The sequence below is a fragment of the Schistocerca serialis genome, chromosome 10 (genome assembly GCF_023864345.2).
Source record: "Schistocerca serialis cubense isolate TAMUIC-IGC-003099 chromosome 10, iqSchSeri2.2, whole genome shotgun sequence".
Classification (NCBI taxonomy): domain Eukaryota; kingdom Metazoa; phylum Arthropoda; class Insecta; order Orthoptera; family Acrididae; genus Schistocerca; species Schistocerca serialis.
Window position 1 is genome coordinate 119,768,463 of NC_064647.1, and position 5,626 is coordinate 119,774,088.

Below are 5,626 nucleotides of genomic sequence, written 5' to 3' on the forward strand. Positions count from 1 at the left end.
CAGTAAGATTCAAGACTCCACAGAGACGGAGAAGTTCTCGCAGTTGTTAAAATCGCCTTTCGAAGTTTCTCCAGCGGCACAATGGACTGATGTGGCGTCGAAGTTTTTCCGCCATTCAAATGGAAATAACAGACTTGCAGGATGGCATTTCCTGGAAAACGCGTAAAACTCAAACCGCTGAAGAATTTTAGAGCAATTATGACCCAGATATTCTCTGCCTCGTGTTGACTAGGTGTTGTGTGATGTCCTTAGGTTAGTTAGGTTTAAGTAGTTCTAAGTTCTAGGGGACTGATGACCATAGATGTTAAGTCCCATAGTGCTCAAAGCCATTTTTTGGACCCAGATAAATATGGCAACTGCAGAAAAAAAGTAGACATTTTCCTCGCAACTATGTTTGGCTCCACATATTTTGTGAAACTTTGTTTTCAAATATTGGACAGGTGCGAGAAGGACTGGCACAGTGAGGGCTTCGTACAAAGTTACATTTTGTATGTAGACAGTTTACCCTCCCTGCGAATCGAGGATATTGACATTTTTCCCTGTTACCGACATTGATATTGGCAAGATGTCGGTCCTGGGGATTGGAAGACTTCGAAATTTCCTCCCGAACTGGCCCTGAAGGCCCAACGGTTCCGTCCGGCCGCCGTGTCATCCTCAGCCCAGAGGCGTCACCGGAAGCGGATATGCAGGGGACTGTGGTCAGCACACCGCTCTCCCTGCCGTATGTCAGTTTACGAGACCGGACCCGCTACTTCTCAGTCAAGTAGTTTCTCAGTTTACCTCACAAGGGCTGAGTGCACCCCGCTTGCCAACAGCGCTCGGCAGACCGGATGGTCACCCATCCAACTGCTAGCCCATCTCGACAACGCTTAACTTCGGTGATCTGACGGGAACCGGTGTTACCACTGCGGCAAGGCCGTTAGCAGAAGACTTTGGAGAATGTTTTAATTTCAGGTATGAAGTCGAATAACAAATGATTAAAGAAATACTTTTTTGTGACGTAATTAAAAATCAACAATATCAGACTCTTCTCTTTACTGACACTGTGAAACCTCGCTTCTTACCAAATTTCATGATTGTAGGTCAACGGGAAGTACCCTATAGGTTTTCAAAAGCGAGTATTAAAATATATGACATAAATGATCGTCTCTTTTGATTGAACTGACTTAGTGGATTAAAATGCTTACACCGTCAGTGCACCATAGCCCTCAATATGTGACATAAATCTGAACTTGATACGTTTCCTCGTTCCTGAGAAGAAGGGTTCCTAGCAGTCGAACAGACAGACAAACGAACAACGAACACAAAGAGATCTTACAGGGGTTCCGTTCGTGCAAATTGAGGCATGGAAACCTTATAATGTTCCTTTTTTTTTTTTTTTTTTTTTTTGCGATTCAACATTGCTCAGGGTTGACGGCCAGGTGCCATGAAGACACGCTTCGTGTAAGCTGTTGTGCAAGTGAACCTGACTTTAAACAACGACCTCAGTTGTGTGAGCATAGGAATCACACAACCAACTGGCTGCTAATACCTGTTTGGTACACTGACCTAGGTTTCGACACGTCTAAGGATCTCTTCATCAGAATGAAATTTTAAGAGACCCTATAAAATAATACATAGAAAAGTAAGTTTAAAAAATTGTTAACCAAGATGACAACTGTCATGGCATACAAAGGTCATTTATTTAAAATTACTTTGCGAGGAAACAATGGTCAAAGTTTCCAGCAGATATGCTGAAGTCAAAAAGCCCTTGGCATGCAAGCCTTCCTCGGAACAACGCACTGTTTCTAGCAAGGTATACCTGCCAAAGGCCTGAAAGTGTTTAATTTTTGACATGAGCATATCCGCTCGAAACTTTGACCACTGCTTTCTCGCAGTGTAATTTTACGTAAGTAACCTCTGTATGCCATGATAACTGTCATCTTGGTTAATACACCACTGGCCATTAAAATTGCTACACCACGAAGATGACGTGCTACAGACGTGAAATTTAACCGACAGGAAGAAGATGCTGTCATATGGAAATGATTAGCTTTTCCGAGCATTCACACAAGGTTGGCGCCGGTGGCGACACCTACAACGTGCCGTCATGAGGAAACTTTCCAACAGATTTCTCATACACAAACAGCAGTTGACCTGCGTTGCCTGGTGAAACGTTGTTGTGATGCCTCGTGTAAGGAGGAGAAATGCGTACCATCACGTTTCCAACTTGATAAAGGTCGGATTGTAACCTATCGCGATTGCGGTTTATCGTATCGCCACATTGCTGCTCGCGTTGGTCGAGATCCAATGACTGTTAGCGTAATATGGAATCGGTGGGTTCAGGAGAGTAATACAGAACGCCGTGCTGGATCCCAACGGCCTAGTATCACTAGCAGTCGAGATGACAGGCATCTTATCCGCATGGCTGTAACGGATCGTGCAGCCACGTCTCGATCCCTGAGTAAACAGATGAGGACGTTTGCAAGACAACAACCATCTGCACGAACAGTTCGACGACGTTTGCAGCAGCATGGACTATCAGTTGTTACGCTGTATCACAGACAGGAGCGCCTGCGATGGTGTACTCAACGACGAACCTGGGTGCACGAATGGCAAAACGTCATTTTTTCGGATGAATCCAGGTTCTGTTTACAGCATCATGATGGTCGCATCCGTGTTTGAGGACATTGCGGTGAACGCACATTGGGAGCGTATATTCGTCGTCGCCATACTGGCGTATCACCCGGCTTCATGTTATGGGGTGCCATTGGTTACACGTCTCGGTCACCTCTTGTTCGCATTGACGGCACTCTGAACAGTGGACGTTACGTTTCAGATGTGTGACGTCCCGTAGCTCTACCCTTCATTCGATCCCTGTGAAACCCTACATTTCAGCAGGATAATGCACGACCGAATGTTGCAGGTCCTCTGCGAGCCTTTCTGGATACAGAAAATGTTCGACTGTTGCCCTGGCCAGCACATTCTCCAGACCTCTCACCAACTGAAAACGTCTGGTCAATGTTGGCCGAGCAACTGGCTCGACACAATAAGCCAGTGATGAACTGTGGCATCGTGTGGCATCGTGTTGAAGCTGCATGGGCAGCTGTACCTGTACACGCCATCTGTGCTCTGTTTGACTCAATGCCCAGGCGTATCAAGGCCGTTATTACGGCCAGAGGTGGTTGTTCTGGGTACTGATTTCTCAGGATCTATGCACCCAAACTGCGTGAAAATATAATCACATGCCAGTTCTAGTACAATATGTTTGTGCAATGAATACCCGTTTATCATCTGTATTTCTTCTTGGTCTAGCAATTTTAATGGCCTGTGGTGTACGACTCTGTCAGGTGAAGCGTACGTAAGATCTTGTCTGATCACCTGCTTCCATTCATGTGCATTGTGCATTGCGACGGACTTGGGCAATTCCAGCAGGACAATGCGACACCCCACACGTCCAGAATTGCTGCAGAAACACTCTTCTGAGTTCAGACACTTCCGCTCGGCACCAAACTCTACAGACGTGAACACTGTTAGGCACATCTGGGATGCCTTGTAACGTGCTGTTCAGAATAGATCTCCACCCCCTCGTACTCTTACGAATTTATGGACAGCCCTGCAGGATTGATCATGTCGTTTCCCTCCAGCACTACTTAAGAAATTGGTCGAGTCCATGCCACGTCTTGTTGCGGCACTTCTGCGTGTTCGCGGGGTCCCTACACATTATTAGGCATGTGTATCAGTTTCTTTGGCTCTTTAGTGCATGTTAGCTACGATTAGTGTTAGGACATTGCACTAGATCATTCTTGAGGACTTGAGTGAGAAAGTTAGTGCTGGCCTCACGGATGGCCCTCGTTACGGATGGAGAGGGTACAGGAGGTGCGTGCGAATGGCTGCCAATTGTGCGCGTGCGCGTGGTGACCCAGTTCCCGGTCCCCCGGCTGCGTGGTGAGCTCGTTATGCGGCGTCCCGTCTTCCACTTGCTACTCGCCGCCGCCTGCCTCGTTTGTTAGCGCCGGCCAAAGGACGGAGGACGGGCGCCCTTCCACCGTCCAGTAGGGACAGCGAGGCGCCTCCCCACCCGGGCCACGACGCTGCCTGGAGCATCGACCCCAGGAGCGGTCTGGTGCGCGGGCTGGCAGTCGCAGGTTGACGTGTACAGGGTGTTACAAAAAGGTACTGCCAAACTTTCAGGAAACATTCCTCTCACACAAAGAAACAAAATATGTTATGTGGACATGTGTCCGGAAACGCTTACTTTCCATGTTAGAGCTCATTTTATAACTTCTCTTCAAATCACATTAATCGTGGAATGGAAACACACAGCAACAGAACGTACCAGCGTGACTTCAAACACTTTGTTACAGCAAACGTTCAAAATGTCCTCCGTTAGCGAGGATACATGAATCCACCCTCCGACGCATGGAATCCCTGATGCGCTGATGCAGCCCTGGAGATAAGAGCACGAAGAGTCTCTACATTTGGTACCGGGGTTGCGTAGACAAGAGCTTTCAAATGCCCTCATAAATGAAAGTCAAGAGGGTTGAGGTCAGGAGAACGTGGAGGCCATGGAATTGGTCTGCCTCTACCAATCCATCGGTCACCGAATCTGTTGTTGAGAAGCGTACGAACGCTTCGACTGAAATGTGCAGGAGCTCCATCGTGCATGAACCACATGTTGTGTCGTACTTGTAAAGGCACATGTTCTAGCAGCACAGGTAGAGTATCCCGTATCAAATCATGATAACGTTCTCCATTGAGCGTAGGAGGAAGAACATGGGGCCCAATCAAGAGATCACCAACAATGCCTGCCCAAACGTTCACAGAAAATCTGTGTTGATGACGTGATTGCACAATTACGTGCGGATTCTCGTCAGCCCACACATGTTGATTGTGAAAATTTACAATTTGATCACGTCGGAATGAAGCCTCATCCGTAAAGAGATTTGCACTGAAATGAGGATTGACACATTGTTGGATGAACCATTCGCAGAAGTGTACCCGTGGAGGCCAATCAACTGCTGATAGTGCTGCACGCGCTGTACATGGTTCGTGATGAAAGCTAACCTGTTGATGCTACGTACTGATGTGCTTGATACTAGTACTGTAGAGCGAGTCGCATGTCAACACAAGCACTGAAGTCAACATTACCTTCCTTCAATTGGGCCAACGGGCGGTGAATCAAGGAATTACAGTACATACTGACTAAATTAAAATGAGCTCTAACATGGAAATTAAGCGTTTCCGGACAAATGTCCACATAACAATTTTTCTTTGTGTGTGAGGAATGTTTCCTGAAAGTTTGGCAGTACCCTTTTGTAACACCCTGTACACGAGGGGCTTTTAATAAGAAATGCAGCACATTTTTTTCTTGGCAAATTTCGCTTGAAGAAAAATGCCAAATTTGGTTGTGAGACATTGTGGAGTACGCCCGCTTCAGCGTCTATAAGTAGCCTCCAAAATGGCGTCGGTAACGGGGGTGCGTTCCAAGCAGAGAGCTGTCATTTACTGATGATGATGATGATGGTGATGATTTATGGTGGAGGGCGCTAAACAGCTAGGTCATCTGCGCCCTTGTCATTTAGTTTCCTTTGGCGGAAGACCAGTGCATGGCAGATATTCGTAGGCGATTGCAGAATGCCTACGG

At 47.0% G+C, this 5,626-nt stretch overlaps 1 pseudogene; it reads right to left on the minus strand.

The window, feature by feature from the left end:
* Nucleotides 1–806: 806 nt before the first annotated feature.
* Nucleotides 807–924, minus strand: LOC126425621 (5S ribosomal RNA; annotated as a pseudogene).
* Between the last annotated feature and the right edge of the window lie 4,702 nt (nt 925–5,626).